The 25,316-nt window shown below is 37.9% G+C and overlaps 2 protein-coding genes across 2 annotated transcripts in view; one reads left to right on the top strand and one right to left on the bottom strand.

Annotated features, from left to right (window-relative positions):
* LOC143031910 (uncharacterized) overlaps nt 1-15,869 on the bottom strand; it is a 28,990-nt gene extending 13,121 nt beyond the window's left edge. Inside the window, exon 1 of the mRNA XM_076196278.1 lies at nt 15,783-15,869. The gene's annotated coding sequence lies outside the window, so the exon portion shown is untranslated. The remainder of the gene's footprint in view (nt 1-15,782) is intronic.
* The window catches only part of LOC143031926 (uncharacterized), a 493,007-nt gene that overhangs the window by 30,931 nt on the left and 436,760 nt on the right, over nt 1-25,316 (top strand). The gene's annotated exons all lie outside the window — the stretch shown is intronic.

Raw genomic sequence — 25,316 nt, 5'->3', positions numbered from 1 at the left:
GCCATATACCTCCACAGCCCTTTCACTCTTAATCATTCTCTTTATACTAATAATAATAATCATATTCTGTTGCACGAAGTAAAACCTTCCATAACCTTTCAACTACCATTCCCGATTTACTGTAAACCTAGATTAAGTTTATGCTGTGTCTCACCCACGTTCATGAATATTGTAATATTCTTTACGGGAAACCATATATATATCTATTGTGATTGCCAACAAGTGCAATGTGACACACCAAACTGACCATAGAACATTATTTAGAAAATGACACCCCCCCCACAGTGATAGTGTTAAACCATAAAAACCATAACATTTAGAAAGTGATTTAAACAGTGTTATCAAAGATATAGTGTAACCTTTCATGTGAAATCTAATATAACATGTAATCTGGTGAGACACAACGTTACACTTCTGAGACACAACATCGCTACCCCTTAATTACAGTTCATGATCCCCCTTGGGACCTCAGATTCACTTCAACAACACCCCCCCATCTTCACATTTTTAATCCCACAGGATTTTGTGTCTCTGAAATTTTTTTTCTCGATGTATTACCCATATAAATACTTTCGTAAACCATGTAATGTAGGTGCCGGGAGCCACCTAACCCCAGGGGGAGAGCGATATGTATACGTCTCATATACACATACATACATACATATACCAAGGCTTTTTCCCCCTTCCAAGGGGGGTAGCCAAAAAGGGAAAGGCATAAAAACACTCCCACCCATTTCATCCCTAAATACACTCCACACCCCTCCCACCCTTCCTCTCATCTGAGCACCTCCTGGATGACGGGTCATCCCTGCACCCTGCCCACCGCCCTGGGTCAGAAGCAGTGTCGCAAGACACAGTACATCCACAGCAAGGCCGCTTCATTTAATCGGCGACCCCCCCTCTCCGTCCCCCTTTGCATATAAGGAGAGGACGGGGAGAAATCCCTTCGGGCTGCGTCAAAATTTACTCACACATACTACCCCCCCCCCCCACCCCCCCGCCCATTCCTCCTCATGCAGTCACAACATCATCCATATACAACCATTCTCCACTCACCTCTGTCTTCCGTCCTCTCCCTTCCTTCCTCAACAGACATTCCCCTCTTCCCCAAAGCCCCCTTCACCCCATCCATCCACCTCATCCTAGGATGTCCCCTCATATTCACTCCCTCCACATCTGCCTTCCATACCTCTTTTACTAGTCTTTCTTCACTCATTCTTTCCATGTGTCCAAACCATCCTAATATTCTTTCATCAACCCTCTCTCCCAAATCCTTTTTCACCCCTGTTCTCCTCCTCACCTCCTCATTTCTCACTCTATCTAGCCTAGTAACCCCCACCATACTTCTCAGACACCTCATCTCAAACTCCTTCTCTCTTCTTCTCTTATGTTCCACGTTTCTGCCCCATACAGTGCTGTTGGCACAATCACTCCTTCATACAGTCTCCTCTTCGCATCCATTCCCAAATGTCTATTTCTCATTACACTCTTTAAACCACCAAGGCATTTACTCGCTTCTCTCAATCTACATTCTACCTCCACCTTCACTCCACCTTTTCCTGCTACACTTGCACCCAAGTATCTAAAACTATCCACTTCCTCCAGTCGCTCTCCCTTAATGTTCACTTCCAGTCTACTGCCACTTTCACCCCTTGTACATCTCATCATCTCATATTACAACGAGTAATATAACCCCAGTCATATAACCCACTTCTTAACTCACTGTCCACCACGGGCATTCAAATCGCTGAGTCAACAAGGCGAGGCCCAGTGGGACCCACAAATCCCTGACACATTGATCCTTTGGCTTCGCGACAACACCGTCGACCACCAAACACACACACACACAAACGAACACACGCGATCAATCTAGTAGCCACCCAGTACTGACATACGATATTACGTATACTGACGGTCCTCCCCTGGATATATAATTAACATGTATGATAGTAGACAGCAATACGTAATCAATGCAGTTGCACCACCCATGTGAGACAACGGACCTTCTCGAAATTATTATTAATCTCACGACTAAAGACAACACGAGAAAGTGTTGAGGTTGGCACTTCCGGCCAATGACCACGAGATGCGCCGGCCGAGAGGACCAGTTGGGACGATGACGGGTGTTGTGCAAGAAGAGGTGTGATAAACAGTTATCTATGTAACCAGGATTGTATCGTTCTGTTTAACAGTTGACAGTGTATATACCATAAGTGTCAAACCAGGAAGCTTTGAATAAAGGGGTATAAACTTAATACGAGTTTACACAAACCACTACCCCCTACCTAGTATCTGAAGTAGCACCAGTGAACGATACAGTTGGCACCAACACTTTCAATATTGACATATGAACAAAGATTGTCTAAACCAACACTGGAACAAAGAAGAGAAGGAGGAGATGTATTGGCAATTTAGTGAATTATGGAAGGAATGGAAGTCCTTGTCAGAGAAGACTTATTAAAGTGGGATAAAAGAAAAACAAGAGGACATGAAAAGAAACTCAAAAAGGATAGTTATAGAAGAGATCTGAAAAAAAAAGTTTTTCACACAGAGTGGTGGTTGTCTGGAACAAATTGGATAAAAAAAAAATAGTGTGCACAAAAACCATACAAGAATTTAAGAACAAATTAAATGCTGCAAGATGCAAAGAGAGGTCACTACAAGCATAGTTCCCCTTCCTGTATAATACACCACTGGTAAGTGGTGTACCTGTGTTATTAGTCTGAACAAAATATAATAAAATTGACCTAGGAAACTATAGAGGTATTATCCATATCTTTTCTTGTCACATTTGGTAAAATACCTGTTTGTATAAAACACTTTCACCCCACAGGTCATTTAAATATAGAGGAATTATATACATATACCTGGTTGTCTTTCAGGAAGCCTGCAACATCTCCCTTTCTGGTTGCAACACTTGTGATAATAAAGGGGAAGGAAAAAAAATCCTAATTCTATTTGTGAAACTTTTATTTGATATTAGTACTACCTCAGCCCATTAACATTAATCAATATCAAGTTGGATGTTCTGCAAGCTTTGCTCTAATTAGAGCTTGTCCCACGTTACTGCTCAAATGGACACTTCCCAATGAACACTTTATACAAAAATATAATAACAGTACAGATGTACTAACATCAGCACTTATATCCAGTACACTGGTTGGACAAAGCCTTGTGTAGGAGACTTGATCTTGCAACCGTGTGTTTGTTTTCATTGTAGTGAAAAATATGAATGGGTTGGAGCACCCTCCATTATAATGAACAATTAACCATTTTCGGAATTCCCAATACATTTATGAAGTTGATATGTATTTACCTAGTTGTATTTAGCGGGAGAAGAGCTATGCTTGTAGTGACCCACAGTTGTGTCTTTCTGCATCCAGTTCTTTCTTAAAATTATGTATAGTTTTAGCACTCACTGTTTTCTCTTTCAATTTGTTGCATGTATCTATTACTCTGTGTGGAAAGCTGTTTTTTTTTCAGATCTCTTCTGTAACTCTTTCTTAAGTTTCTTCTCGTGTCCTCTTGTATTTCTTCTGTCCCATTTAAGTAGGTCATCCCTATCAAGGATTTCCATCCCTTTCATAATTCTGTATATGGTTATCAAATTGCCTCTTTCTCTTCTTTGTTCCAGAGTTAAGAAGTGTAGTTTGTCCAATCTTTGTTCGTATGTCAACTTGCTAAGTGTTGGTGCCATCTTTATCATTGCTCTTTGAATTCTCTCTAGTTTATATATATATATATATATATATTTTCTACTAGGTGTCCATAGTGATGCTGCATATTCTAATTTTGGTCTTATCAGTGTAACTAGTGTCTTCTTTACCATTTCCTCATCCATGTAGTCAAAGGCCACTCCCATCGATTTTATCAAATTGTAAGTTTCTCCAACTATTTTGTTTACAGGTTTGTCTGATGTCATGTGGTTTGAAATAAACTCCTGGGTCCCTTTCTGAGTTTACTTTTGTAACTTCCTTTGTACCAATTTTGTATTGATCCGATATTCTATTATACATATCTTAATGTATAATAGAATAATATTGAAGTTCACAGACCCATCCCCATATCATCCTTTATATTGAGGGTTTACTGTACATACATATACCAAAAGGCTTTTTCCCCCTTACAAGGGAGATAGTCAAAAAACAAAGGCATAAAAACCACTCCCACCCATTCCATCCCTAACATACGCCACTCCACTCCACCATCTTTCCTCCCTCTTATCTTGGCACCTCCTGGATGACAGGTCATCCATGCATCTCACCCATTGCCCTGGGTCAAAAGCAGTCACAAGACAGCACATCCACAGCAAGGCCACTTCATTAAATCGGCAACCCCCCTCCCCCCGAGTGTCCCCTATCATACTTCTCAGGCGCCTCATCTCAAAACACATTCAAACTTCTCTCTTCCTCTCTTATGTTCCATGTTTCTGCCCCATACAGTGTTGTCGACACAATTATTTCATTTCTTAGTTTGATCAATATTTGCCACTTACCCATTTTTTCCACCTTTTCCAAGCTTTGTCTCTTCTATCTTTTGCCTCACTACATTTTTTGTTGTACCAGCATTTCATGTACACCTTTTCCTGTTTTTGTTCTGGTACGTATTTATCCACTCCATTATAGATTTCTTTTAATATCGTCCATTTCTCTTCCATCTGTTTATCTTCATTAAAGAAGTTTTTCCCGATTCACTTTTTGAAAGAATTTTCTGAGTTTCCAAAATTCCGTCTAGTTGTACATTAGCCTTCCTTTTTTGCGTTTCTCATTTCTTTACAAATAAATTTCCTCTTTTAGTTGAAATTCAATTAGTATGTGGTCACTATTCCCAATTGGTCTTCTTCTATTCCATTTCATCCACAATTTCAGGCTCTGATGTAAATGTTAAGTCTAGTCTCAACAATTCCTCATTATTTCTATATCTGGTATTCTCTTTTACCCAGCGAGTCACTGTGTATTCAATGGTCATGTCCAGTAGTATATTTCCCTAAAGGTCTTCTCCACCCTTCACTGTCATCTCCCAACATATTTCCTTAGAGTTAGTCACTCATAATTACCAAGTTTCCTCCTTTCAGTATTTCATTTAATGCCTGCCTTGTGTCTTCCAACATATCATTATGTTATAAGTTATAGGGGAATAAGCCTACTATGTGTGTTATACAAAGTATACACAAGAATTCTAATGAAGTGGCTTAAACCATACACAGAACAGGAGTTGGGGGAATATCAGTGTGGATTTTGGTGAAACAGATCAACTACGGAGTATATTCACACAGTCTGACAACTAATGGAGAAATATTACGAATATGGTAGGACCCAATATCAGCTACTTGTAGATTTCAAACAAGCATTATGATAGTGTGCACTATCTACAGAATCATGAAAGGCATGGAAATCTTAGATAAGAATGATTTATTGAAATGGGACAATGGAAAAACAAGAGGACATAATAAGAAACTCAAAAAAGTTACAGAAGAGAGGGAAAAAAAAAAAAAAAAAAAAAAAGTCTTCCAACACAGAGTGATAGATACTTGGAACATATTAGACATAGAAGCACTGTGTACAAACACTATTCAAGATTTTAAGAAAAAACTTGATGCTGAGAGATGGGGGAAATGTTAATTTTGATAGGAGAAATGTAAATGAGGCATTGAACGTCAATGAAGGACCAAATAATAATATAGAGCAAGCTATAAATGAAAAACAAAATGATAATGTAAGACATGATATTGAAATTCAAAATGTGTCAAAAAGAAATAATCACGAGTTTCTTAAAACCATATACTTTAATGCTCGTAGTATTAGAAACAAATTTCAAGAAATACAGGCGTATGACAAAAGCGAAAATCTCGATATGATAGGAATAACTGAGACATGGTTAAATGGTACAGAGTTCGAAGCTGAATTTAGTATTGCGGGATTTAAACACTTTCATCAGGATAGAAACCACAAGAAAGGTGGGGGTGTTCTATTGTACGTTAAAAACAATATTCATGCTTGTGTTTTAGAGAAAGTGAAACAGGATGCATATGATAGTTTGTGGGTTGAGTTAACCCAAACAAATGGACAAAAAATGAATATAGGTGTAATATATAGGCCAAAGACATTATCATTAGCAGACGACAAACTGCTATTTCAAGAACTGTCTAGTTTCTGCAACCGGGATTTATTGATAATGGGTGATTTCAATTTTACTGACATTGATTGGATGACCCTTGAACATAGCCATATAGGTAGTCGCTTGTTTGATTTTCTTGGTGACAATTACTTAATTCAGCATGTAAAAGAGCCCACATGATATGGAAACTTACTCGATCTTTTGATCACTAGCCGCGAAAGCATGGTAACTGATGTAGAAGTCGGTGAATCGGTTGCAAATAGCGATCACAACCTAGTTAGATTCAAACTCCTAAACAATTTTAGAATAGATATTTGTGTTTCTAAAATACCCGATTTCAGTAAAGCTCAGTTCATAGAACTACGGCAGGAGCTTCAGCTTACAGATTGGGAGGCAAAATTAAACGAAAGACCAGTAGATCAGATGTGGGAAATATTTCAAAATACGCTCACTAAGATGATTCAAACTTACATTCCTTTTAAGGACAGACGTCCCCCAAATCAGGCTCGCCCAAAATGGCTCGACAAAGAAACTGAAAAAAGTATTGCTAAAAAGAGACAGGCTTATAAGAAATATAAGTGCTCGGGTGCATCTAATGACTATGAAAGTTATGTATCAATACAGAGAGATTTAAAAAAGACAATAAGAAAAAGAAAACGACAATACGCAATGAACATTGCTGATAAATCCAAAGAGAATCCCAAAGAATTCTATAGTTACATTAGAGATAAAAAGGTTGTTAGGAATCACATTGGTCCACTATTATCTGCTGACGGTCAACTTGAATATTCAAATGAAGGAATGTGTAATATCTTAAACAATTATTTTAGCTCGGTATTCGTAAACGAAACACCTCAAGGTGAATTCCAAACTGAAACCTGTGAAAAGTCTAGGGTAAACTTACTCACTACGGTAAATATAACAAAAGAAAAAATTAAAAGGTGTATAGACAAACTCAAAGTTAATAAAACACCAGGGCCCGACGGTTGGCATCCAAGAATCTTAAAGGAAATGAAAAATGAGATTGTTGTTCCATTAGAAATTATTTTCAAGAAATCCATCATATCTGGAGATGTCCCAAGAGAATGGAAGCTAGCTAACGTTACTCCCATATTCAAAAAAGGTGACAAAAAGAAACCAAATAACTATAGGCCTATAAGCTTGACTTCAATCATAGGAAAAATAATGGAAAGTATCATCAGAGATGCTATCGAACATCATTTAGAAAGTAACCGTTTGATAAATGATAGCCAGCATGGTTTCAGATGGAAACGTTCTTGCGTGACTAACTTACTCGAATTCTACAACACAGTTATCTCGAATTATGACAAAAGAAACAATATAGATTTAGTATATCTAGACTTTGCAAAAGCTTTTGATACCGTCCCACACGAAAGACTACTTACTAAATTAGCTTTGCATGGAATAAGTGGTAGCCTATTAGGTTGGACTAGTAATTGGTTGAAGGGTTGAAAACAGAGAGTTGTCTCAAATGGAAAAACTTCTGGATGGAAAAGTGTTGCAAGTGGAGTTCCTCAGGGTTCCGTTCTTGGGCCACTTCTATTCATAGTATATATAAATGATATAGACCATGGACTAAAATCTACTGTTTCCAAATTTGCTGATGATACAAAACTGTGTGGAGTGGCAAATGATCACTCAAACCAATTGGATATTCAAGAAGATTTAGATAAATTACAGCAATGGTCTGAAAAGTGGGTAATGAAATTTAACACAAGTAAATGCAAGGTAATGCACATAGGTAAAAATAACAGTAAGTACGATTACAAGTTATTTGGAAATTCGTTAACAAAAGTGGATAGTGAAAAAGATCTCGGCGTAATTATCAGTAATGACCTCAAATCATCCAAGCAGTGTATTTCAGCCTCTGAGAAAGCAAATAAGATTCTAGGACTGATTGCGCGATCTTTTGATTTCAAAAGTCCATCACTCATTAACAAACTATATAAATCATTAGTTCGTCCACATTTGGAATATGCTGTTTCCGTATGGTCACCGAATCTCATTAAAGACATTGACAGACTGGAAAAAGTACAACGGCGAGCCACAAAACTGATTCCAAATATAAAAAATAAATCATACGAAAATCGACTAAAACATATGAATCTGTTTTCCCTAAAAAAGCGTAGACTCAGAGGTGACTTGATACAGGTCTTTAAAATTCTAAAGGGAATTGACATCAAAAGTGACCAAATTTTTACACTGAATGAGAATCAGACAAGAAACAATGGTCTCAAACTATCCGGAAATAGATTCAATTTGGAAGTAGGTAGAAACAACTTTGCCAACCGTGTAGTTAATGAATGGAATAAACTTCCTGCACAGGTAGTGCAATGTAGTTCAGTTCGAAGCTTTAAGAATCATTTAGACAAATACCTAAGTAAGATGCTGTAATGATTATGATTTATCTTATATTATTTGTTTTTGTTTTGTTATCATTTGTCTGTCTGATTTTCATTTATTATTAGTTATATGTCAATTTATTATTATTTACTATTTACCTGTTTGTTTATTATTTAATTATACCCATGCATTTATTTATGTATTTTATTTGTTATTTACATTACCATAGTTTTTATTTATTATTTTATTATTAATATGATTTTGTTTTCGCATCCGACCTAGATATGGATCAAAAGGTCTCCTGTCGGCATGCTCCGCCTTTGTAATCCTTTGAGAGATACAAAGACGGGTCACCACGAACATAGCTCCCTTCCCGTATAATACAACTAGGTAAATACAGACCATCAATGTGGCACATAATGGCAGAACTAAATATTCCAGCTATATTAATATCCCTTATTAAAATGTGCTACATAGGAAGCAGATGTACAGTAAGAGTTGGAAGGAAAGATACAGAGTTTCAATATACACAGTGGCCTTAGGCAGGGATGTATGCTGTCACCTTTACTATCTAACCCCTTCAATAAGGGCCACATCACACGTCTGGCAGCATTAGCTGCCAGACGTGCGATGTTGCATCATGATACTCACATTATAAAATATAAAGTCACTGCTCTATCGCTTGTTCTCTTTCACCCGTGAATTTTGATAACCATAGACAATATGATGAAGCCAGTTTACAGAGTATGAGGGTCACGCAGGTACGACTACAATAAATATAATCAAGACGCCGCCGTCGGCATCTTCACGTACCCACTTGCTCCTCATGACGCCTACGTAGGCGTCACCGTATGGTATGGGTTAATCTTGCACTGGAGAAAGCAGTCAGGTAGATTACCTACCATCCAGGTGGAGCTAAGTTATCCAATGGTCAGATAACCCACCTTGCTTACACCAATGATGATGTGGTGGTTGAGACTGTGGAGGAAATTAACAAGATCTTTACAGTATTCCAGAGAACAGCAGAACAAATAGGCCTAAAATGATATGAGCAGAAAACAGAAACTATGAAACTAAGTAGAAATGGCAATTACACACCAGGAGAAGAGTAAGTTGGATCACTATGTGTGAAGAAAGTTGACAAGTTCAAGTACCTGGGATCCACTGTCAGTGAGAGAAATGAATTGGACATAGAAATAAACGACTGAATAGCTGTAGGAAACAGATGTTACCATGTCCTGGTACCTGTAATGAAGAGTCGGACCATCAGTAGAACTAAGATAAAAACATATAACATTGTAATAAAACCAACAGTCCTGTACGGATGTGAGACATGGGGACTGACAAAAGAAAGGTAGAAAAGACTGGAAATTTTTTAAAACAATATCCTGAGAAGAATCCTCAGCCCAGTATATGATGAAGAAAAAGGGACATGGAGACAAAGACATACATACATATACCAAGGCTTCTTCCCCCTTTCAAGGGAGGTAGCCAAAAAGGAAAAGGCATAAAATCACTCCCACCTATTTCATCCCTAAATACACTCCACACACCTCCCACCCTCCCTCTCATCTGAGCACCTCCTGGATGACGGGTCATCCCTGCACCTTGCCCACTGCCCTGGGTCAGAAGCAGTGTCACAAGACACAGCACATCCACAGCAAGGCCGCTTCATTTAATCAGCGACCCCCCTTGCATATAAGGAGAGGACGGGGAGAAATCCCTTCAGGCTGCGTCAAAATTTGCTCACACATACTACCTCACCCCCACCCCCCTGCCCATTCCTCCTCATGCAATCACATCATCCATATACAACCATTTTCCACTCACCTCTGTCTTCCTCAACAGACATTCCCCTCTTCCCCAAAGCCCCCTTCACCCCATCCATCCACCTCATCCTAGGACGTCCCCTCATGACATAATAGGGAAATTAGAGATCAGACTGGACAACCATACATTCAGGATGAAATATGGGGAAGAGCAAGGTGGGGTGGACACTGACTCCGAACGGAGGCAGACAGACTACCAAGGAAGGTGATGGAAGGAGGAGGAGAGGGCAGACAACCATTAGGGAGACCCAGGTACAGATAGATAGAAGGAGTGAGGAAGGATGTGGACAGGGTGGCAGAGGATAGAACCATCTGGAGAGGCACAGTGAAAGTGTTGAAGGGCTGTCTGGCCTGACAACCAACAGAGTAAGAGAGTAAGTTATGGAATCTCTTGATTTCATAGAATATTTCTATACCTTGTTTCCCTTTCCAAATCTATACCTTTACCTAGTATTGCATTTTCTGTTGCAAACCCTGAAAATGCAATATTTTTGTACCTTTGATTCCTCTGAACCATTTCCATGTTGCAACTCTTTTTTTGGGATGTCACCTAATGGTGATGCAACCCTGCTTACATCTAGTCTTCTCTTCATTGGTTCACCATATTTTTGTCTATCTTCACCATCCTCCATTTTCAATTGTTACCACCAAGTGAATTTACCCTAATATATCATTTTGGTAATTTGATAAACATACCTCCCATCCCAATATGATACCAACAAGCTGAAAATGATCGGGACATTTAGGTCATATGACCTGCATTCAGTATCTATGCAAGATTATGGAAGTGAATATCACAACCAGTGCATATCAAATTTAGAGTGAACTTCATAAATTCTTGATTTTTGTACTCTGGAAGACAATATGGATCCCCATCCCCAATAAGAATATAAGAACAATATAAGCAAACAGGATGCATATGTTGATAAACAAAGAATCTTGCCAGTTTCATTTATTCTCTAAATCACTACCAATGTTGATGTTAATTTGAGGTACTTACAAACATGGGGCACATAATACTTAGAATAATAAGAGCTAGCCAGTGATCATATTGGTCAAAATTGCAGCTACCAGACCACCAAACATCTTCATAACATAAAAGTGTTTGCTCGTCTCAAATTTCTAAAAATTCATGCCAAAATAACTATTGATTTGCACTATTCATATATGGGGTTCAAAATTCTCAATGATAAGAGCTAGCCAATGATAGAGGTAAGAATTGCAGATGTTAGACCTGGCCTAATCTATTCTAGCCCCTTGGTAAATATAAAGATGTTCTTTTTTTTCTAACAGCTACTGACATTACTATTAGTTTGCAGTGCTTATATCTGTGGTTCAGAATACATCAGAATGATATGAGCTAGCCAATGGTATAGGTAATTGACACTGTGAGACTGGCAAACATTTTCATAAATATCCACACTACCCTTACTAGGTATGTGTGAACCTGTGGACGTGCCAATGTAATGTTTACACCGCCATCTTTTGTAGCCCGTTTGAATGGGTATGCATCAGTTTGAATGCTTGTAGCATTCAGCACATTCACAGGATTATCAATTTGTCTTCTTGTTCTGCAAGTGTATGCCTAGTTAAAAAAATAAATAAATAAATAATAATCACCAATTTAAATGCAACTTTGGCTACTATCCATTGCAAATTAGTTTTCTGAGTAAAAATCTAAAAAATAAAGCACCTATATATGAATGTTTTAATGCAGTATTCCTATTTTTTAACCAGTTTTCTCCCGGAAATGAGCAACTGTAAGATTGTTGGTAATGTGACAGCTGTGCCTTAATGCATAACATGTAGGCATGTTCTCCCATACTTAGTCATGTTTGTTAACACATGATATAATGGTGATACTTCGCGTAGTAGTTATAGAGGGTGTTGTTCACAAAAAATATTTACATTGTTATGGTATGAATTTTAAGATGTTGGACAGGCTATGCTATGCCTATTACATAGCCAGCTATGGCTATGATAACAAGTATATGAAATAACTATTAATAATGTGGTCAGTATTCCATGTCATGAACCATGTCCATGACCATGAGAAGTCTCAAGACTAGTAGAGGTCTAGAGACAAGACAAATTTTCTTCTGGGTTTCATGATGATGATGATGATGATAGACATGAGCTATTGAAATAAGGCTGTTTATTCAGATTATCATGATTATAGATAACATGATTAAACAAAATAACTCCTTTGAAAGTAAAAAGACTTTATTCATTTTTCTATTTCAGTAAATTGGTGTAAAAAATAATTCGCCAATTTCAACGTAAATTTAAGTTAGGTCTTAAGATAGTTGCAGTACTAACTGGTTAGTGTACTGAGAGGCAATCTAAGGGTAAGGGCTAAGGCACCTATATATGCACTTTTAAATGTGATAGTAGAGTTCTCTTAGCTACATATGCATTACAGTGCACATACATTACATTGATGGAACATGTTACAAGTTAGGTGTTAGTAAGAATTGTATAAAAGGAAGGTCCTGTTGAAATATGAATATTTGTTATTGTGCATCTTGTATTGTTTTTGATTGAATGTATAATGCAATGTGTAGTAAGAATTTTGTCATTTGATTTATTGTATAATCTATACTTAATTTGCATGTATAAGAAAGTTCAGTTGCAAGGCCTGAGAGATTTCCCGCACTAAGGGAGACATTACACTTCTGTAAGTCAGTCATAGTGAAGCCACGGTGTGGTGAGGTTGAGGTGTACATTTTTGTCTGAACATAAACTTGGTTGTGTCATGTGCATTGTGCCTTTGAAGAACAATAAACAGTTAAGTACTTTTCTAAGCGTTTATATAATATCCATAACTTTTAACAGGTCCTACATTGTTTTTGACATGCTCAGGTGATTTGTTGACCCATAAAGCCTTCATATGTCAAGATGCACGTCAATTGGGCCAGGGGTTTGGATTTTACAGACATTTATTTCTAAACTGACAATAGCTGCCATGGCAACATGAAAGGTGTTACTAAGCATAATATAAAAGGAAGGTCCTACATTGTTTCTGACATGCTCAGATGATTTGTTGACCCATAAAACCTTCACATGCCAAGTTGCATGTCAACTGGGCTAGGGGTTTGGATTGTACTGATGATAATCTCTAAATTGACAACTTAATACTTGCCATGAAAAGGAAACTTTTGTATGATGGAGATGTTCCACATTGTTTTTGACATGCTCATATAATTTGTTGACCCATAAAGCCCAAGTATTCCAAATTTTAATAAAATTGGACGAGTGGTTTAGAGTTTATGTGCATTTCTTTACCAAAATCTTTACAAATTACCACCCTTCATTCTAACCTTTTGTTAAAGTATAGTATAGTCTAGCCCAGGAGTTCCCAAAGTGGTCGATATCAACCCGCAGGGGTCAATGAGACCATCCAAGGGGTCGAAAGAGGGTCAGTAGATTGCTAGGGGGTCGAAAGGGATCAGTAAATTACTATGGGGTCGAAAGGCAGTCTTTAAAATTAAACGGTTGCCATGAAATGATCCTGTTCTCTTCCCCGTACTGAAAGAGTGAGAATAATCAACCAACCAATATCTAAACTTAATGAAAAACCATGCCAGTTCACTCTGAGTCAAAAATCCTTCCCATTCTGTGCATGTAGGAAGAATCTCACACACAACCACATCGTGAATGAACATCAAGATGACGAGCTTGTGTAATATTATTGGCTTAAATATCACTTATAGTAATATAATAAAGAATATATAATATTACTCTTAAAGCTATTGGTAAATTGTATTTATCTTAAAACACTTATGTTCATGCATATGAGAAAGTATCTGTATTATTATTGGATCACCGTCGCCTTGATGAATGGTGCCATTTGGCCCTTTTGTAATGGATCAAAATAAAAAATAAATAAATAAATAGAAAATAAACAAGTAGAATAAGTAAAATCCACAAACACGAAAACTGTGACTATGGTACTTACAATTACCATAAGTGATTTATGAGACCAAACAAGAACTACAGTAAAGAAGTAAAACAATATAACAACAACAAAAATTATGACAATCATAATGATGATAATAACACTATTGATAACTAAAATAATAATAATAATGATAATAATAATAATACAAAAAATAATACATACATATACCAAGGCTTTTTTCCCCCTTACCAGGGGGGTAGCCAAAAAGGACAAGGCACAAAAACATTCCCACCCATTTCATCCCCGAAAACACTCCACACCCCTCCACCCTCCCTCCCATCTTAGCACCTCCTAGATGACGGGTCATCCCTGCACCCTGTCCACTGCCCTGGGTCAGAAGCAGTGTCGCAGGACACAGCACATCCACAGCAAGAATAATAATAACATTAATAATAATAATAATAATAATAATAACAATAATAATAATAAGGTAAAATTTTACTTTCGACCATTGTAGGAATATAGTAATACAAAATTAAATAGTAATTTTGTAAATTAAAATGTATGAACGAAATATGCAATTTTGTGTGCGGAAATGAAAATAAATAAGTTGCAAAAACAGATTTCTTAAGTAACGAAGTCGTGTACGACGAATGGTACGCCATGTTTGTTATGGTAGATGCCGACGTCAGAGAAATGAAAGGACGATAAATTTGTATAAACTAAACTAACCTAACCTAACCTGTTTAATAAATCATTACCTGCAAATTAGATATCATCCGGCTGGTCCTCGCCGTCGTCGTCGTCATCGTGAGAGACGTTGGCGGGCTTTTCAACCACTCTCTCAGCTTTTGTACGGCTATATTCCTCCAATGGTCGAAAGTAAAATTTTACCAGTTAGGTTAGATTAGGTTAGGTTAGTTTACTTTAGTTTAGACAAATTTATCGTCCTTTCATTTCTCCGACGACGGAATCTACCATAACAAACATAGCGTACCATTCGTAGTACACGACTTCGTTACTTAAGAAATCTGTTTTAGCAACTTTTTTTATTTTCATTTTCGCACACAAAATTGCATATTACGTTCATACATTTTAATTTACAAAATTACTATTTAATTTTGTATTGCTATATTCCAACAATGGTCGAAAGTAAAATTTTACCAATAATAATAATAATAATAATAATAATAATAGCATTAATAACAATAACATCAATAATAATAAACTGATATAATTCGTGAATTATTAGTTTGGGTGTCTATAGAAAATTTTAAACTTTACTAGGGGGTCGATGAGCTGAAAAGTTTGGGAACCCCTGGTCTAGCCAAAAATTCGGGATAAAAAAATAATTAAAAGAAATTGTGTCTCCCTTATTTTTCAAACTATTTAAAAAAGTTAATAAGTATTTTGTTTCAAATGAAATGGTCTTTCATATGCAACAAGAATTTAAGAGTTTAAAAAAATGTGCCCGTACCTGTCCTTACTCAGAATCATGAGAATGCCAAATGTAGAAGAGGGGCAAATGCGAACGTGACTAAGCTATCTTACCCCCAAATCGCTGCACTTACGAATTCAAGAAGACACACTTGTTTAACCTGTTTAAATCACAGCCACGAAAGCAAGCTCCTTCAATAGCTGAAGGAGTGCAACTCAATGCTTGACGGGCTATGACGTCATATGTAAACAAACAAGGTGGAGGTGTAAGTTTTTTAAATATATCTTCTCTACTTATATTTTCTGTTTTATATTTTATATCTATTATTTTTATATATCATATTTTATATTTCCTAAGGTGGACAGGAGTGAAGTGTGATAGGGTTGATTTTTTTTTTTTTTTTTTGGCTGCCTCCCTTATAAGGGGGAAAAAGCTTTTCGTATATACTCGTATATGTATGTATGTTTTTGTTACTATTTTTTATTATTATTATTATCATTTCTATTGTCTGATTTCAAGTTTCTATTTTTAATTCTATTGTGGATGTACGGCCGGACAAGCCATGGAAATGAAACCAAGCCACACAAGATGTAATGTATACATGAATTAAATATATACTACAGGGCTAGAAGGTCCGGCCGGGTGAGAGCCTACGAGTGTCGTCGTGGGCTGGGAGTGAAGGGAGGGCCACTTGAAGCCTGGTCAGGTCTAGATCCCATACTCGCTAGTAGATGACGTAGAGTGCAGCTCTTGTAAACAATGGTATCATAACAACTGTGTAAATATATAAATATATTACTATTACTGGGTGGACGTTTTTTGCATTAAAAAAGTTTGAACTGCTAGGAAAAGACAAGAGACTTGATTTTTGTTTTATATAAAAATGGTATTATTTTTATTTACAGCAGAACAATATTAAAATACATGTATGTGGAAAATCTCAATATTAAAATACATGTATGTGGAAAATCACTTATTCTTATATACAGCAGCACAATTAATATACATGTAGGCCTATACATGTAGGTGGAAAATCTCTACTGGTAAAAACACTTTATTTTTATTTGCATTACAATTCTCAATCATTCCTACATTGAGGGCAAGTGTAAGTGTCATCTGTGGACATTTCCCTGACATCACGCACAGACAGATTTACACAGTTGTTATGATACCATTGTTTACAAGAGCTGCACTCTACGTCATCTACTAGCGAGTATGGAATCTAGACCTGACCCTTGAAGCCTGGAGATGTCGTGCCCGAGCCGACTTGCTGGAGAACTGGCTGTCTCGGCAAGGCGCCGTCCTTTCAAAGGAGGCTGACGGGTCAGATGGGTCCCCGGAGAGCTTTTACGAGTTTCTGATTGGCTGCTGACTAGGGATAGTCGAGACGTCCTGCTGACCTCGGAAAGTATATAGCCTTGCTCGAGTTGTGTGACGGCCAGTCTGGTTTTAACCAGCGCCACGTCACCACACTATATGTTTTATTTTTATCTTCTATTTCTATTTTCTACTTTTATTTTCAATATCAATTTTCTATTTCTACATATATTTTTCTATGTCTATTTCTACTTTTATGGTGCAGTTGTGATTGCTGACCCGATAGAGCAACTGCAGGTGGAGAGACGGAAGACAGTAGAAAGAAATGGTCTAAAAAAGAAGAAAAAAAAAAAAAGTGATGTATGTAGGGCGCATAAAAGGAGGATATAGATGTCACAGCTGGGATACTTCAGTGAAGGGTGACATGTGACTTGAAGAATAATGTCAAATTATAATTCCCAACTTCAAGCTTTATTCAACATTTTCCAACTTTAATGGGAGTGCTGCACTACTTGTAACTCACCTGATTTCTGTGGTTTCCCGTTACTTTGGTTATTTCTGCTTCACTTTTCCATCTCCCGACGCACTTCTCACTCTACAATCTACCTTACCTAAACCCACTGGCTCTGCTTATCCTAATCGTGTTAGAGTTCCACTTGCATCTTCTCGTTCCACACACACACACACTGATGCGCACACCGTTGTGCGCCCTCCTTCCTACACCGGCCGTGACCTTTTGACCCCGTGTTAGGGGTGCCAACTGTGCACACATATCTGCACCACATTTCACCACAAGTACACAATCTGCAAAACGCGAAACAACGCCAACATTACAGAACCCAAGACATTTCCATTATAAAAACATTACAGTACACAATCTACAAATGAAACATTACCGTTACATTCCACAACCTAATAATTACAAAGGTGTTCCATTATTGTCATAGCATTCTCCTTCACAAACAAATCGTTACAGAGGTACTTCATTATCATCATAACACATGTATTCTTACATACACACAAAGTACCTCACACAAACGCAAACTTCACATGAGACACCTAGAAAGACTGCATGCCATACACAAACACCTTATACGACACATCACACCTAGACTTCACCGTACAGACTACTTATCAACTGCGCCTCTCCTTCGGGTGGTGTTCACAATAATCGTGTATAGCCGCGCATATTTACAACGTATCCTTTTCCCAGCTTTGACTGATCGTGACCAGACGTGTCGCGATATGCTGGATTCCGTCTGACTAAGTACCACGAAAATGAGCCCGTCTGTATCCAACGGCGAGCGTGAGGAAAGGCAGCAGATTCTCATTAGACGTGCTATGGGTGGCCGGGTTCAGTCCTCGCTGGTTATATTTCTAATTTTATTTATCTGTAAACATGTTATACGCAGTTTTAATGTATATTCGCATCTCCACCGAATGTATATATTATTACCTGTTCTCCTCTCGCCGGCAAAATGGCTCCGCTACTCCAGGAAGTCTGTTTCGTCACCCGGAACCACAACATGTCTCGTCCCTTATTTATCCGCTTAGAGGAAACAACCCTCTATGTGTAGCATACAAAAAAAAAAAAAAAAAAAAAAAAAAAACACTACACGCACAAACATTTACAAAGCTTTTTCTTCTTCTGAAAATAGTATAATTTCTAACTCTCTCCTACTACATCTTGTCATTTCAGTTTACCTGCCACTATTTTTTTTTCCAAAATGTTCTGTCTCTAAGACTAAGCCTCCCACTCTTTTTCTAACTTCGTTGGTTGAGGTTAAGTCGAATAAATATCCCTAAAGAAAAACAGTTACGTATAATGGTTTTAGCCTCCAACTCCAAGTCTCCTGCCCACCCCTCCTGAGCCACGACTTGACGCAATAAATATCCGAGAATCGCCCGGTGGCAAAAGCCCTCTTTTATACACGACTGTATTTTCATTTGACACGGACATCTCTTCCCCTCCTACAACTACCGATCCCGCGCGAACGAGTGATCCTTCCTAGCTAGTCCATAGTCCTCACAGTCGACTTATGTGAAAATTGGATCATGTTGGAGGACTGAGAGGCACACCTCAAGAATGGATTAAAGACTTTTTGAAGGGAAAAGGCATGAGGACAGTAGTAATGGATAAGACGTCAAGCTGGAGAACAGTAACGAGCGGAGTTCCACAAGGTTCAGTGCTTGCACCAATAACGTTCATGTCAATGACTGGATGATGGAAGGAACAGCAAGCGATACCAACATGTTTGCAGATGACGCAACAACTTTGAAAAGAGTGAAAAACGAGGACTGTAGACTATTGCAAAAGGATGACAAAGTTCGGATGCGAATATATATACATATATATAGGGTAGGAAATGAACCAATTGACGGAGTGGTTGGGAAATGTGGAGTTCCAGGAAAGAATCATAGTGGAGAGTTGATGGTGGAGATGTGTCTAGAAAGAGAGTTGATGATGGCAAATACAGTGTTTCGGAAGAAAGTCAAGCATAAGTACACTGGGAGAGGGTGGTGGAGGGAAGGGTGGTAGATAGAGCGTTAATGGACTATGTGGTAGCAGATAGGAATATAATAGGAAGAGTAAAGGATGTACATGTTCTAAGGGGAGAGAGTGGGGGAATATCAGATAATTTTTTGGTGGAAGGTAAGTTGAGAGTGGAGGATAGATGGAGAAAGAGGAAAAAGACAAAAGGTAGGGAGGTGCTTAGAGTGAGCTCTTTAAATGAAAAGGAAAAGGAGTACAAGAAGCTGAAGGAGTGGGAGGGAGTGAAGGATAGAGTAGAGGTAGGTGTGGAGGAGGAATGGGGATGGTTCAAGGAGGGAGTCACAAAGTGTGCAAAGATGGTGTGTGGAACAAGAAGGACAGGAGGAAATAGAATGAAGGGTAGTGAATGGTGGGATGAGGAAACAAAGAAGGTTGTAGAAGAGAAGAAACGAGCTTTCACAAATTGGTTACAAAAAAAGGACGAGGGAGTCATATAAGAGGCACAAAGAAAAGAAAAGAGAAGTAAAGCAAAAAGTAAAGAAGGCAAAGAGGAGAGCAGATGTGAAATGGGGTAAAGGTATGACGGAAAATTTTTGAAAGTAATAAAAAAATATGTTTTGGAAAGAAATTAAGAGAGGAAGAGGAAGCGAATTAACTAAAGAAGAAAGGTAAAAGGTGCAGATGGAGAGATGATAATGGAAGAGATTTAGATAAATTATAGCAATGGTCTGAAAAGTGGCTAATGAAATTTAACACAAGTAAATGCAAGGTAGTATACAAAGGTAAAAATAACAGTAAGTATGATTACAAATTATTTGGAAATTCGTTAACAAAAGTGTACAGAGAAAAGGATCTTGGCGTAATTATCAGTAACGATCTCAAATCATCTAAGCAGTATATTTCAGCCTATGAGAAAGCAAATACTATTCTAGGACTGATTACACGATTTTTTTTACTTCAAAAGTCCATCTCTCATTAACAAACTATATAAATTGTTAGTTTGTCCACATTTGGAATATGCTGTTTCCGTATGGTTACCAAATCTCATAAAGACATCGACAGATTAGAAAAAGTACAATGGCGAACCACAAAGTTGATTCCAAATATCAAACATAAATCATACGAAAATCGACTAAAACATATGAATACCCCCCCCCCAATGTATATAGACTTGGAGGTGACCTGAAACAGGACTTTAAGATTCTAAAGGGAATTGACATCAAAAGTGACAAAAAAAATTACAGTGAATGAGAATCTGACAAGAAACAATGGTCTCAAAATGTCAGGAAATAGATTAATTTGGAAGTGAGTAGAAACAACTTTGCCAACCGTGTAGTTAATGAATGGAATAAACTTACTGTTATTTTTACCTATGTGCATTCCTTTGCATTTACTTGTGTTAACTTTCATTAACCACTTTTCAGACCATTGCTGTAGTTTATCTAAATCTTCTTGAATGTCTAATTGGTTTAAGTGATCATTTGCCAATCTGCACAGTTTTGTATCATCAGCACATTTGAAGACAATAGGTTTTAGTCCGTGGTTTATATAGTTTACATGTACTATGAATTAAAGTGGCCCAAGAACGGAACCCTGAGGAATTCCACTTGTAGCATTTTTCCATCTAGAAGTTTTGCTATTTAGAACAACTCTGTTTTTGATCATTCAATCAATTCCTAGTCCAACTTAATAGGCTACCACTTATTCCCTGTGAAGCTAATCTAGTAAGTAGTCTTTCGTAGTGGACGGTATCAAAAGCTTTTGCAAAGTCTAGATATATTAAATCTATATTGTTTCTTTTGTCATAATTCAAGAGGAGTGTATTGTAGTATTTGAGTAAGTTAGTCATGCAAGAATGTTTCCATTTGAATTCATGCTGGCTTTCATTTATCAAACAGTTACTTTCTAAATGATGTTTGATAGCATCTCTGATGATAGTTTCCAACATTATTCCTATGATTGATGTCAAACTTATAGGCCCATAGTTAATTGGTTTCTTTTCACATTTTTTATATGGGACTAACATTAGCTAGTTTCCATTCTCTTGGAACATCTCTTGATACTATGGATTTCTTGAAAATAATTTCCAATGGAACAACAATCTTATTTTTCATTTACTTTAAGATTCTTGGATGCCAACCATTAGGCCCTGATGTTTTATTAACTTTGAGTTTCTCGATACACCTTTTAATATATTCTTTTGTTATATTTATCGTAGTAAGTTCACTCTCGACTTTTCACAGGTTTCAGTTTGGAGCTCACTTTAAGCTGTTTCATTTACGAATACTGAGCAAAATAGTTGTTTACAATATCACACGTTCCTTCATTTAAATTTTCAAGTTGACCATCAGCAGGTAATAGTGGGCCAATGTGATTCCTAATAACATTTTTATCTCTAATGTAACTAGAATTCTCTGGGATTCTCTTTGGGTTTATCAGCGATATTCATTTCATAATGTTGTTTTCTTGTTTGTTTTTTTCTCTGTATTATTACATAACTTTGGTAGGCATTAGGTGCACCCGAGCACTTGTATTTCTTATAAGCCTGTTTCTTTTTAGCAATACATTTTTCAGTTTCTTTGTCAAGCCAATTTGGGCGAGCCTGATTTGGGGGGCGTCTGTCCTTAAACGGGAAGTAGGTATGAATTATCTTAGTAAGCGTATTTTGAAACATTGTCCACATCTGATCTACAGTTCCTTCGCTTAATTTTTCCTCCCAATCTGTAAACTGAAGCTCCTGATGTAGTCCTATGAACTGAGCTTTACTGAAATCGGGTATTTTAGAAATACAAGTATCTATTCTAATTTTTTTCAGCATTTTGAATCTAAGTTGTGATCGCTACTTGCAATAGATTCACCAACTTCTACATCGGTTATCATGATTTCGTGGCTAGCGATCAATAGATCGAGTAAGTTTCCATGTCTTGTGGGCTCTTTTACATGCTGAACTAAGTAATTGTCTCTGAGAAAATCTATCAAGCGACTATCTATATGGCCATGTTCAAGGGTCATCCAATCAATGTCAGTAAAATTGAAATCACCCATTATCAATAAGTCCCGGTTGCAGAAACTAGACAGTTCTTGAAACAACATTTTGTCGTCTGCTAATGATGTTTTTGGCCTATATATTACACCTGGAGGAGAAATAGGGAAAGGATGAAGTGAAAGCAGCTGTTAAGATGATGAGAGCAGGTAAGGCACCTGGTCTGGATGAATGCCATGCAGAATGTCTGAAGAAAGGAGGTACAGTTATGGTGGACTGGGTGGTGAGGTTATTTAGTGTTTGTTTAAGAGAGAGTTGAGTGCCAGAGGACTGGAGGAGTGCCTGTATAGTTCCACTTTACAAGGGAAAGGGGGACAAGTGTGAGTGTAGTAGTTTCAGAGGGATCAGCTTGTTGAGTGTAGTTGGGAAGACTTATGGGAGGGTCTTGATTAAATTAGGAGAGGAACAGAGGGAGTAATTGGTGAGGAACAGTGTGGGTTTAGGACAGGTAGGGGTTGTGTAGATAAGATTTTTGTGGTAAGACAGATATGTGAGAAAGCTATAGGAAAAGGTATGGATATTTTTTGGGCTTTTATGGATCTGGAAAAGGCTTATGTCAGGGTAGACAGGAAGGCACTGTGGGAGGTACTGCACATATATGGGATAGAATGAAAGCTGTTAAGAGCAGTCAAGAGTTTTTACGAGAGTAGTAGAGCTTGTGTTAGGATAAGAAATGGAGAGAGTGAATGGTTTGAGGTAAAGGTGGGACTTGGTCAGGGATGTGTTATTTCGCCCTGGCTGATCAATCTTTACATGGATGGGGTGGTGCGAGAGGTGAATGCTAGGGTGGTGGGTCAGGGGTTGGAGATGATTAAAGGAAATGGAGAAAAGTGGGAGGTAAGCCAGTTGTTGTTTGCTGACGACACTGCGCTTGTAGCAGGATCAGATGAGGGATTGAGGAAGTTAGTGTCAGAGTTTGAGGTGTGAAAGAAGGAAAATGAAGATAAATGTGGGCAGAAGTAAGGTGATGAGATGTTTAAGGGGAGAGAGTGACAGCAGGCTGGAAGTGAACATTAAGGGTGAGAAACTGGAAGAAGAGTTTCAGATACTTGGGTGCGAATGAGACAGGAAAGGGAGGAGTGGGGTGGTGGTAGAATGTAGATTGAGAGAACCAAGCAAATGCCTTGGTGGAATGAAAAGTGTAATGAGAAATAGACATCTGGGAATGGATCCTAAGAGGAGGTTATATGAAGGAGTGATTGTGCCAGCAGCACTGTACGGGACAGAAACATGGAACATGAAAGAGGAAGAGAGGAGTTTGAATGTGTTTGAGATTAAATGTCTGAGAAGTATGATAGGGGTTACTGGGCTGGAAAGAGTGAGAAATGAGGAGGTGCAGAGGAGAACAGGGATAGAATGGGAACTGGGAGATAGTGTTGATGAAAGAGTATTAGGATGGTTTGGACACATGGAAAGAGTGAGTGAAGAAAGATTAGTAAAAGAGGTGTGGAAGGAGTGAATATAAGGGAGGGTCCTAGGATGAGATGGATGGATGGATTGAAAGGGGCATTACAAAAGAGAGGAATGTCTGTGGAGGAACGACGGGAGAGGACAGAAGATAGGGGTGAATGGAGAGGGGTTGTGTATAGATGATGCTGTGATGCATGAGGGGGAGTGGGTGGGGGATGGGTGGTGAGGAAGTATGTATGAGAAAAGTTTGACGCAGCCCAAAGGGATTTCTCCCCATCTTCTCCTTTTCTGTATGAGGGGATGGAGAGGGGGGGTCACCGAATTTATGAAGCGGCCTTGCTGTAGATGTGTTGTGTCTTGCAACGCTGCTTCTGACCCAGGGCAGTGGACAGGATGCAGGGATGACCCATCATCCAGGAGATGCCAAGATAAGAGGGAGGGTAGAGAGGAGTGGTATTGGAAATGGAATGGGTGGGAGTAGTTTCTATGCCTTTTTCTTTTTGGCTACCCCCCCGTGTAGCGGGAAAAAGCCTTTGATATATGTATTACACCTACATTAATTTTTGTCCATTTGTTTGGGTTAATTCTACTCACAAACTATTATATGCATCCAGTTTCATTTTCACTAAAACACATGGTTTTTAACATACAACAGAACACCCCTACCTTTCTTGTAGTTTCTATCCTTATAAAAGTGTTTAAATTCTGCAATATTGAATTCAGTTTCAAATTCTTCACCATTCAACCATGTCTTGGTTATTCCTATTATATTGAGATTTCTGCTTTTGACATACAGCTGGATTTCTTGCAATTTGATCCTAATACTACGAGCATTAAAGTATATGGTTGTAAGAAACTCATGATTCTTTCTTTTTGACATATTTTGTGTTTCAACATCGTGCCTTACATTATAATCTAGTTCTTTATTGACATCTTGCTCTATATTGACACTTGGTCCTTCATTAACATTCAGTGCCTCATGGACATTTGCCCCATGACAGACATCTGTTCCCTCACAGTCATCCAATCTCTTATGTACACCTTGGCCCCCTCCCTTCCACATCGGCCACCTGGTCTTTGGCATTCTGTCCAGCATCACTTCCTAAAATGATATTCTGTGCTCCAGTGACATTATATCCTAGAGTAATATTTTGTCCTCCACTATCATTACACCCCATCATATTTTGTCCTCCACTCTTATTACATCCCATTGTGATATTTTGTCCTTTGACATTACATCCTAATGTAATATTTTGTTCTCTGCCAACATTATATCCTAAAATGATATTTTGTCCTATACTGACATATTGCTCTACATTATTGCTATGCCCTACTGTTTTCCCCAATACACTCCATTTCCCCTTCCCTTTCAAGTTCTACAGCAAAAAAGGAACTACGTCATT

This window comes from Oratosquilla oratoria, chromosome 12, assembly GCF_046742065.1.
Source record: "Oratosquilla oratoria isolate Oo_2021 chromosome 12, ASM4674206v1, whole genome shotgun sequence".
NCBI lineage: Eukaryota > Metazoa > Arthropoda > Malacostraca > Stomatopoda > Squillidae > Oratosquilla > Oratosquilla oratoria.
This window is presented reverse-complemented; position numbering and strand designations above follow the sequence as displayed.